The sequence below is a fragment of the Frieseomelitta varia genome, unplaced genomic scaffold (assembly GCF_011392965.1).
Source record: "Frieseomelitta varia isolate USP_RPSP 00005682 unplaced genomic scaffold, Fvar_1.2 scaffold_551, whole genome shotgun sequence".
Lineage (NCBI taxonomy): Eukaryota > Metazoa > Arthropoda > Insecta > Hymenoptera > Apidae > Frieseomelitta > Frieseomelitta varia.
Window position 1 is genome coordinate 1 of NW_025110314.1, and position 12,198 is coordinate 12,198.

General features: G+C 34.4%; 1 long non-coding RNA gene across 1 annotated transcript; it reads right to left on the reverse strand.

The window, feature by feature from the left end:
- Positions 1–474: 474 nt before the first annotated feature.
- LOC122533754 lies at positions 475–2,651 on the reverse strand. The gene is made up of 3 exons (XR_006307774.1): positions 2,642–2,651; positions 2,013–2,393; positions 475–489 (listed from the first exon to the last, which is right to left on the reverse strand). It is a non-coding gene; the product is annotated as an uncharacterized LOC122533754 (long non-coding RNA).
- Positions 2,652–12,198: the final 9,547 nt, after the last annotated feature.

Consider the following 12,198-nt stretch of genomic DNA (forward strand, 5'->3'; position numbering starts at 1 on the left):
AGAGAGAGAGAGAGAGAGAGAGAGAGAGAGAGAGAGAGAGAGAGAGAGAGAGAGAGAGAGAGACAAAAAGGGAGAGAAGGGACAGGTGGGCCAAGGGGAGACATCGGCAGGTTACATTAAAGAATCAAGAAGCGACGGAAGGAAAGGAGGTCAACGTCGTATACTATATACCTCGTGAGAAACCGCGCAATCGTATCGCGGCGAAGTTTAATCAGAGGCGAAGGTGTAAAAAACAAAAAGAAGGGACTAGATACGACACATGTGGACGACAATTGTACTAATCGATTCAAGGAATGATTCTGCGCGTAGAACAGCATGTAAACGTCACGTTCGATTGTTGACACATTCATTATGTATGTAGATACTCGGAATCTATGCCAGTACTATATATGTATTTATGATGCATTTAAGAACTAGGAAACTTGACGAGATAAGATTTCTTAATAATTCAGGAGTGAAAATTATAATAATTACTAATATTTATAAATTCTAATTTAATTCGAATTTGTTTGTTTTACGACAGAGCAGCTCGAAGCATTCTTACTCCAATTGCAACATGTTTGATTAATTAGAAAACAGACGTGACAGCGATGTTAAAAAGGATTAAAAAGAAAGCACAATTATTTCAAGATGATTAATACACGATCTTTTTTGACATTTCAAACGTGATCAAAATCTTCTAACTACATCTGTCGCGTTGCTAATTTAAACAGATGAAATGAAATGAACTCTACGTACTGCAAAAAAAGAAAAAAAAAAAAAGATCCTCCAAGCTGCTCGTAGTTTATTCTTCGTGATAAAAATAGTCAATGTGGGGATTGAATTTGTCTGATATTAAATAATTTACGGAACAATAATTCGTAAATGTGGTGGCCGGCCAGAGAATGGCTGTAAACGCGTGTATATTTTAAGCGTGGGTTGAATTACACGTGGCATCCACGAAAGATAAATGAACGCAACACGTAGAGAAAAGCAAGTTACTTGCACGCAAGGAACAAGTTACATCAAATAATTGCACTGCCGTTAACTATTCTAACCTGAATTTCTGCGTGAAAGAGAAGCTACGTTTCAATCGATTGGTCGATAGTCTTCGTTGTAATAATTATCGAGTTCGAACAGTGAAATTTCAATGTTACGCACTTAATTGCAAATTAAAATCCGTGCAATTATTTATTTCCCTAAACACGTGGAAACATTGAGAAATTAAACTTTCTCGAAATTGTCTCAGGACAAAGTTTCGCAATTAGAATTAAATAAATCTCAATTGATCGCTCGATCTGAGAAAAAAAATTGCATTAGCAATCAAACTGAAAAAAAAAAAACATTTCTACTAGGAAGGAACAAAGTGGAATTCTTACGAGATCTTATGTCTGAAATCTTCGAGCGCCAGCGTACGTCTCTCTGCGGAATCGTTCGTGCAATTCTGAATAATTGAATCGCAAGTCACAATCCCGCGGCACGGGGAATTGTAAATCAAAGGCCAAGACAGCGCGTACGAGAGCGGCTTTTGTGCTCTTCCGGCGAGTGGCCAACGAAAAAGGTAAATGGCGAATCGTGGCTTGTTATTTCGAAAACATCGACAGACCAGTACAGATCGCGAATATCGAGGAATGGAAATGGAGAAACTGGCCGCGTCGAGCAGTGCATGAATGACACATGAACGACACTCGAACACCGTTCTCGAAAGCAAACGGAGCACCAGAGAATCCGTGTGCATTCTCTCTCCCCTGTACATACATGGTCATGTGTGTCACAGCCGCGATATACTCTGATGTCTTCCACGCCTCTGGTTCAAGTGCGAACCGCGAATGGCCAATTGATGGCGATCATTCCCAAATCCCTTCACACCTATACTTCTCTTTCTCTTTTCTCTGCTCTTCTTCGACGTTCATTCGAATCTGTTTTTTTTTTCTCCTTTCTTTATATCTATGTTTGCATATAGCTATCGTGATTGCAGTAATCTTTGAGCAGCTAGGTATTTTGATTTACTAGGAATTTTGATTTATTTCAACAAAGTTTTTTTAAATTAAAATTTATTAAATTTAATAACTCTCCCAATCAAATATCAATTTAAATTTTATATTAAACACAAAAATAAAATTAATATAAAATTCTATAGGGTCTTATCGTCCCATAAGAAAATTTTTACATTTTTATTAAAATTTTAAATTTACAATTTATACATGAGACAGTGTATATTTCATTAAACCTTTAATTCCAGATTTCACTTCAAAATCAATTGATTATGCTACCTTTGTACAGTCAGTTATACTGCAGCCATTAAATTATTCATTGGGCAGATTGACTTAAAATTATTCTCAATAAGACATGTTTTTGATAAACAGGTGAATATATTTATTTTGTCTAATTCCTTATATATATATATTTTTCATCTAAAAAAATTAAAAATTAAAAATTGTTACAAACAAGCACCATCAATTGCAGTGGCATAGTAATACGTAAATTTTCGAATCAAAATACTTTATTCAGTAAATTCATTTCTTTGAGAAATCAAGTTATTAATTCTTTCATTTATAGAAGTGTTCTTCAGGGAAGCGTTGATCTAAATCTTATTAACATCATCCGAGAAAAGTGCAAACAACGTCACATAACACTAACATGAGAAACAACAAACTTCTACATTAAAATGTGACAACACGAAGAAGAGTTCAACTACTTGTGCTGGCAACTGATTGCGGACCATAACGAGTGACCAAACCGTATACAATAATTCGTCGCTTTCTTCTTCTTTTGAACTCGTCGGTACGATATGACTGGATAGAAATTATTGAGAAGTAATAAATTTATTATTTGTTTTGTCTGGGTTATACTTAAAACTGAGAAAATATTGCAATTTTGGGACGAAAAGTTCTCAACGTGCGTGGCACGTCACTCCAGCGCAAGAGGTTAAATTCTAACTACGTTGTTGGAAACATTAACGTTTGTAAAACAATATTGCCAGAGTACAGTACCATGTTATTCAGATTGGACTTTAGTTCTTGAGCTACCCAGGATGTTTCCATGTTTATGGAGACTCCACGAGGCTGCAGCTGTTTCGACTGTATCGCCATGCTTTTGCTTTGTTTCTTCTTTTCCTTGCGCTTCATTTTGCCCTTCGTTTCAGCCCCGACGATCGAACGTCAACCTCTTTCTTCCCATCTTTCTCACTTCGTCCTTGCATAATATTACATCTGTCTCTCTCTCTCTCTCCATCACTAGATTCGTTTATTATTCACCATCGAGAAATTACAGTTCGTAGCACCAATTTTCTATTTTACGATCCATTGTTTGTTCACTGAGACACGACTCGAAAACTGCGCCAGGAGGTAACTTGAAATTACGAGTACACGTCAGAGTCACGGGTTTCATGTGGTGGGTTCGATACGATATTACGTCGCTGTGGGTTTAAAGTTCGAAAGGTCGACCTTCTGGATGTCAAGTTCATACACTCCACGAAGCGAAACTCCCCGGGAACTTTAGGATTTGAGATGAATTGCGATTCCGCCGTTTAATTAACGATTCAACGCTTTGTCATCGATCCTTGATTCTAGCCTCTTAAATCGACCATCAGTAAATTGCGAATATTCCGATGACGAGTGCGGTATCGAAAGTTTATATTCTTAATGAACAACCTGTGATCGTTCATTTAGATTAGTGTTTATCACGCGCTAATTTGCAAGTCGTAGGAACGACTCGACATAGCATATTGTCTCGGAAAGATTTTTAATTTAACACGACGTTATCATCGAACATTCGTCTATGCGACTTCTACAATTTGACATAATTTTTCCAACTTGGCACGTGTATTGTGCCTTTGAAAAGTTATATAATTTCCTCTTCGATATTTCTCCATGCAAGATATTTAACTGTTATTTCTGAAATGATTGTGATATGATATTGTAAATTTATAGATCAATCTTTGCAGGCGATGCAGTTTGCTCGAGAATTTGCGATTCCTACGTTTTCACCCGGTTGCGAAATCTCGAGCAGAAATCACAGTGTCATAATGTCAAGTTAAATACTTTGTTAATACTCCCTTGTCATCTTTCTTCTTGCATTTATCGAGAAACCTGTTCTACTTCCGATGGCCATAATTGACAGAGACTTTGCTAATACTTTCGAAATTATTCACCGTGTACAAAGTCTTTATGTTGTCTTGTCAAGTTTCTTCTAACGTCGCCAATAGTGGTGTCTATTGTTAAAACATGCGGCTTTTCAGATTCTCGTTGATTTGTTCTTGCATTTAATTTATCGAGAAAAGAGACAAATACACGTATTCTTCATCGATTAATTCCCAAATATGAAATTTCTGAGCGAAAGGGAAGTGATTACGCGTATATTATCTTTCTCTAATTCGCCTGATCGTTGGACAACCAACTTTCCTAGTTTCTAATCGTTGGAGTTTCGGAAATTTATCGCGCAGCCGTCATCAAGAATAGAATCGTCCCGATCATCGACGTAACTTATCTGCGATTTTTCTGCGTTGCTGCTTTCAAGCGACGATTTCCTAGCAACGATAACCATCGAACTGCAATCGAGGATGAGTTGTGAACCTCAGCCGCGATAAAGCTGAACGACACTACGAGAGTTACCATCACAACTGCGTTGTTACCAAGCCCCGGTTTGCTTGCGCGCATGTGCAACTCCTTCCTACCCTCATGTTGCTGATGACAACGTGTGGTCATCGCGAATCACGCGATTATAATTATTTCATTCATCGTTGATGCTTGCACATGAGGAGAAATTTCAAGGGGATGCTCGCGGATTTAATATTCAGCCCGACTTCTTTGGTTTTGAAAGCGGCTGTGTAAACTTCGACTTCTGTTTGTTTCACGTCCTCGATCATTCAGCGCTGTGCAAACACAGGGTGGGATATACAGTGAACAGAGATATAGATTTTCTTGAACCCGATAGTCGATCGTGACGTCAATCGAACGTGCGATGAATTCCCGTTTTTGATCATCGTTTCGAGCGGAGAACAATTTTTAGGGACGTTAGTTTTTGGGGTAAGTAAATTCGGTGGCGCTATAGTTGACTGCAGAAAGGTCACGTTCTTCCTTTTTATTTTCGAAATTAGGTCATCAAACAGCTTGATGACCTAATTCTTGTGCGATCGCAAAATGTTGGGTTTGTTTGTAAAGTTTATTGGAAGATAAGAGCGTGTCTTCGAAATAAGTGAATAAATTATGAATTATTTAATTAAACAAGTGACAAATTATTATGATTAACTTTATATTATTTATATATTACTTATATTATTTATGTATATTTATATGATAATTAATTCGATTAACTTTATTTTATGAAGAATTACGTATTATAATATTGGTTCGATATTAAAATTGAGTAACTTTTAAATAAATTAAATCAAGTTTTCGTAAGTAACGTTAGAACGTGTTTTCCTTCGGTAGAAAATCTTTATTATAAAAATTAATTATTTTTTACTCTACAGAGGAAATTGAATTTTACTGGGTAACAAAAGCAGTTCTTGAGAAAATTTCTAATCCACGTAAGTTATTTACACAAGTAAATTATTTGCAGAGCAATTTCTCAGTTGTTTGTAGTACTTGTCTACTTAAGTGCGCTTAACATTCAAATATTCTGGGAAATAATTCCAGGAGGTGGACACAGTAAAGTTCAAGGCTATTTGACCACGAAATGTATTTGTCAAAGCATCAATCGTTAAACGGAGGAGACACAGAATTCTTAAAACGTTTTTTATAGTAAGTATAATTCTTTCCCTTTAAGCACGTTTGTTTTAAATAAAAAATTAATAACTAATTTTATGATACTATTAGTATTATAATATTAGTCCTACATTAGTATTATAATATATATAATAGTACTATATATATTATAGTATAATATATAATAAATATATAATAATATAATAATAAATATATAACAGTACTATATAATTATAAACTAATAACTAATTTTATGATTTAGGACTTTTAATTTCTAATTTACATTGCTATATGTACATATATAAGTGATCATTTTTTATTATTAGTGTCATCACTTTCTCAACAAATATAATTATAATAATGATTTACATTGACTAATTTCAAAAGACTTCTTTAGGAATTTTCTAGAAAATAACATCTCAATACATCTCAATATCATAAATCTTATTTGCTCTAAAATTGAACATTGTAACAGAATTATGTGAAATATTGTGCTGAAATATTTTGACGAATTTTTCATACAGATTTCCTCCAAAATTTTCGTAAATGTCTTATTTTGATTTCAAAATTATCATCACTTTCTTTCATTTCAACGATTTATTTTCTTTTCCTCTTTTCTTTTTCTTTTTTTTTTTTTAAATCTGAAATTGACGTGCGTACGCAATACGGCAATTGTTTCGATAAAATGATAACGATTCCCATTTCGGTCGAAGCATTTCGCGGGAAAACATGCTCGAGTGCGCCAGAAATTCAAGGGAGCTCGCGTGTTCCCTCGCTTGTTTAGCCGGATTATTTAGAATTTCAGTTTCAGCTACATTGAAATTCAAAGTTCAAGGTTCCCGGTGCATAGGTTTACACGATCCTCCTCACCGCAGATAACACGCGCCTGGTGAAAATCCTTCGAGTCTCTAAACTTTCTAAATTTCATCTTTAAAACGAGAGGACGTTTCATTTCGACTAAAAAATTTCTCACTAGATTCCATCTGGCTTGCGGAGGTACTTTATATAAATACGAGACAAGAGATTCTCGTGAAATTGAAAGTGTTAAAGAGTACTTATAGTTACTGAGTGATATATATCGTTGCAAATAATTTTACCGAGTCGAGGATTAAAAGAGGAAAGGAAAGTCTCGCGTTTTTTATAAAAGACTCTCGAGATTTATTCCCCTGTTTTAAAACTTTTCAGTTTTACCTCGAACCTTCACTTTTATCGCTTTCGTATTTTTACGGTTCTTCAAGAGTACTTCTGTTGATTGGAAATAAATTTAGTAGAATTTGACAGATTATTTTCATCAAATTATTATCTTCTCGAGCTACACAAATAATTCATTCACTAGCCTGATAATTTGAGATCAATAATAATATTATAATATATAATATTATATATTATATAATATATAATATTGTATATTATATAATATATAATGATAATATTATAATATTATAATATATAATATTATATATAATATAATATATAATAATAATATTATAATATAATATATAATATATATAATTAATAATAATATATATTATATAATTTATAATTATATTATAAATAAATATATTATATATATTATATAATTTATATTATATTATATAATTAATATATAATTAATATATATATAATATTATATATATATATATATATAAAATTGTTAATAATTCTCAAAATTCGTCATCGTTATACGTACTCATGTAGGTGTAATCGTGCACAAGTGCAAATAAACAGAATATGAAAGAACATGCACAAACACCACGAGACTGTGCAAACGCGCAGCAATGAAATTTACAAAATCTGCCGAGCATCAAGACCGAGTTTACGGCTTCTCTAAAAAAAAAAAAAAAAAAAAAAAAAAAAAAAACAGACAAAATCGTTTCGGCAAACGTTTCGAAATTTTCGAACGTCGTTTCGCCGCAGCTGCGACGGTTCCCGCGAGTAATTCAGCTGGCCGCAATTCGTATCGATCATTCGGCGGGTCGTTTTCGGGGAAAAATTGGAGAGATAACTTCCCGGACGGGTGTATTGTCCGCCGCGAGCGGGAAATGCAGAAATCCGTGCCCGGAGCGGTAGTGGGAGAAAGCAAGAGATCCGACGGAGTCGTTAGGACGGTCGCCAGAGCGAAAACCAATCATCTCGCCCGAGCGACGACGCTCTCGAGGAACCTTGAACTCCGCACTCGACCAAGTACGGAATTTGTACGCGGACAGCGATCCGGGAATGCCGTGCATTCCCTGTTCGTTCGCGAACACACTGCACGCTGGCTGGGAATAAAAGTCGCGGCCGCTTTGAAATTGATCCGGGGACACTGGGTCACTGGAATCGTTCCGATCGCGCTGGCAAACGAAACGCTCTAACGAAGAAGATACGCTTGCCGATCGATGAGAACGTGCCTTTGCCGGCGAGCGATGAAATTTTGATTTCGTCTGGCTTCTTCTGGCTTTCCTTCTAGCAAGTATTGGATTGAGACGCGGCAGCATTGGATTAAGATTGTCGCATCGACGACGAGAGTATCCGAGTATTGGATTATTTTGGGTTTTCGCGGCGAACGTTGTTGGAAGATGGTTTCCGTCGCATGATCGCCAAGTGTATCGCGATTATTGGATTGTACGAAGAGTCTGTAATTATTACTCTATACTTTAACGTAAGTAAGTACGTTATTTATTAGTTGTTTTACGACTCAGTTCAAATGCGGCGAGAGATGTGATATTCCTTCTTGTATTTTAAATGCAAAGCTGGATATACAGGGTGTCCGTAAAGTCTCTTTGCAATTTCAGAAATTTATTACACAGGCAAACGAAAAGACAGATAAATGGAAATTATTGCAGAATGAGACGTATATATTTAAGTTTTTTTTTTTTTTTGCCTCATTTAATACACTTCTATATGGGCACCATTGTGTATCGAAATCTAAAGCAGAGGTCATTGATGAGGGTATGCTACAGCGAACATGGCAAGAAATCGAGCACCGTCTTGATGTGCTTCGTGCAACTAATAGTGCCCATATAGAGGTGTGTTAAATGAAGAAAAGAAAACTTGAATATGTACATCTTATTTTGTAATAATTTCCACTTATCTGTCTTTCCATCTGCCTTTGTAATAAATTTTTGAAGTTGTAAAGAGATTTTATGGACACTCTGTATATTTGGGATGTAACTTTCCCTTATTTCTTCGACAAAAAATGTTGGAAATTTCGGCAACAAATTTGGCGTGATGAATATTAAAACTCACGAGACGTCGATAATGCCCTGGCGATTTTAACGAAATTTGGCTGTTTGAATTTATAAAATAAATAACTATAATACGGAGAAAAGGTCTATACTCTGGAGAGTATATATTATTTGTTACAGTCGACAACAACTTAAAATTACAAATCATTATCACTCTCGCAATTTCTTTTCTCGATCTATCAAGCATATTATTGTTTCATCTTTTTAAGATGTTAAAAGAGTACAAACACAATAAAATTTTGTGCAAGGAGGAGACATACTTCTTCGGATGTACGTTTTAAATCGTTGTTACTTACTGTTGTAATAAATGAACTCACGGCGATAACCGATTTATTTTTCAAGAACTGAACCACGCGCGAAATTGGAAAACGAACAGAAAATGGAAATGATTGATTTGGTTTTTGCATATATAAAATATATTTGATCAAGAATGATACGAAAAATCATTCCTAATATTTCTTGATGATATTATGCATCTTCGAATTTGTCGAAACAGAAGTTTCGTGACAAATTCATACTGACGAAGAAGAATATTCCACCTACTTGCATACACAGGACAAAAATCAAATCTTTTCCTTAATTTCTAGTCAAATTGTTCACGATGTCAAGCAATCTAAATCATCTTCAGCGTAAAAAAACGAAAGAACGGGAACACTGTCTGTATCGTGTCTCATCCAACACGGATTGTTTCAATTAAAGTCCACTTTCACAGAGCTCACGCCGCAGAACTCATTCCAACTTCTCGCGAAGTCCTCCAATTACTTTATGCACGCAACAAATTCGCGGTATCCGTTTCATCCTGACCAATCGAATACTTCGAGATCAAAGTTAATTAATCTGCTCGTTAACGCTCGGGACCGACTGCGCTACGCGCTATGATTTCTAACGCTTCAACGAATAATCTCGCTTTAAAAGCACGACACACATCGAAAGTTGAGCGGACATTTCGCCCGGTTGCGCAGGCCTATCGATTAAAAAGTTCTTTGAATGCTATAATTCATCGACAGACGAATTTATAGCCGTGTGTATAATGCACTGGCGTCCGAGAGGAATATTTCACTTCCTCAAATGTTTTTCTTTAATCTTAATTTATTCGTTTGCGTGAATGTTGTGAAATTAGGAGAGAATGTTAACAGACGTGTGCGTGTTTCGTTAAAAATATGAAAGTACGAAAGTATTAGGAAGGAAAACGATTAGGATATTTTCTTCCGTTTCGACGATGAGAATGGTATAATTTTATAATTGAATTCTATTTTGAATTAATGATAATAAATTCGATGAATAATTTAATTTACTAAATTAAATGTAGCCAATCAAATATATTTGTAAATAATTGTACATAATCGAATATATATAGGATGATTCGCGTAATTTGTACTATATAATATATCAAATGAATTTAACGTTACACCAATATTACGTTGTGTCTATATATATTTTCGTATCTCAAACTGTCACTGAATTCATTTGGTAAATTATTTGAGTAACGTAGGAAATGTATATTTTATTAACGCGGACGATAGACATTACCGATTTCTACGTTAATAATAAATCATATCAATAAAATCATTATTACTTTCTACATTTCCGTATTATACAACAATTTTATATCGTTCTTGAATTGAGAAATTCTAAAATTTAGACAGAAAATCGTAAAACACTCTATATATTCATGCAAGCACGTGTGCATACGTGTTAATGAATTCACGCGTGGGTCGATCAAGATGAAAGATAAATACACTACAGCCTGTAAATTATCGGGGGATAAATAGACTGTAACTAATACCATTTCTAGCTAAACGACTTCTCGTGATTTTCATTTTTTTTTTCTTTTTCAATTCCATCGGTAATGTCGAAATCTCGATGTGTGACACATAGATCTTTTAACGAGATTTAAAGTACATAAAATGAGAAGTGGAGTATCTTAGTACGAAAATAATTTACTTTCTTCTTTTCATATAATTTGGTTCTGAATTCCTGATCGATAATTGAAAAACAATAATTTTTATTTTATTATAATATATTATAATTTTTATTCTATTATAATATATTACAATTTTTATTTTATTATAATATATTATAATTTTTATTTTATTATCAGGTTCAAATTTTTAGATCAAGATTATTAGATTTTTATATCGAACCTAGATAACAGGTGAAGATTCCTTAATTCTTACTTTACTAGATTTTTGTAATTTTTTTTTCATCAAACACTTCTCCAGATATAAAATTAAAACACGAATTTTTTTCTTCTTTACAATTTTTCCAGCTTAAGAGTGTCTTGTGTTAATTTCTCAGAGACTGGTCAAATCTTAGATACGTCGAAATTTGAAGTACTCAAGTTAAAAATTAAAATTATACTATATCTTCTGCGCGATAATTGTGGTAGCACGTTATCTTGTTTGGCGAAAGTCCAATTAAAGATGAAACGGAATAACTGAGACCAGATGATGTGGATAAATTGTCACGAAAATGACAAGTACATTTGAACATTCTCCAAATAAAGGATCCAGTGATATTCTCTGGAATTTTTCACGTCTGAAGTTAGTAGATAAAACTGAAGATGATTAATCGACTAGAAACTATTACAGCGATGTGCCCGAACGGTGTTACATGAACGGTGGCCGTCACTGGGACAAATTGTTTCCTTTATGACATTGTTTAATTACGTTGCCAACGGCGAGTCATGCACTTTCTGCTTTCGCGAAACGCTTCAGTGACACGCGACCGGCTTGCTTCCAGGAAATTCCAGCAGGAAAAATTAATTAACGTGTAGGTGCACTGGTGAATGTGCTCAGTTGGATTCCTCCACAAGAAATTGTTTCTTTCGCTGTGAAATTTAAATTTTCGAATTCGAGCAATTTCCAAGAAATTGCTCGACAGAGAGAACATTGCGTAAAATTAACATTACGAGTAATAACAACGTCACGTATAATGGAGTACCATTGGACAATCTTTATAAGATGATCTTTCCTCGTTGTTCTTTTAGAATTGTACAATTTCATAATTGCTGTCAACGATAGTCGTAGATAGATCTTAATAGGAGATATTATTTTACATTCCAACGACAAAATTATCGTTTCTGTACTATGTTTGTATCTGCAGAGACTGAATTACAACTGGCATTATCGTTATCTTAAGTTCCGTAATTGTAAATCAGTAGTATAAATCAGTATCAGTATGACTACAGATCAGTATAAATCGGTGTCACTTCTTTTTACTATTTTTTGCAGTCTGATAACTGCAAAAAATCACTTATCCTTAGTATTGATAGAGAATAGTAA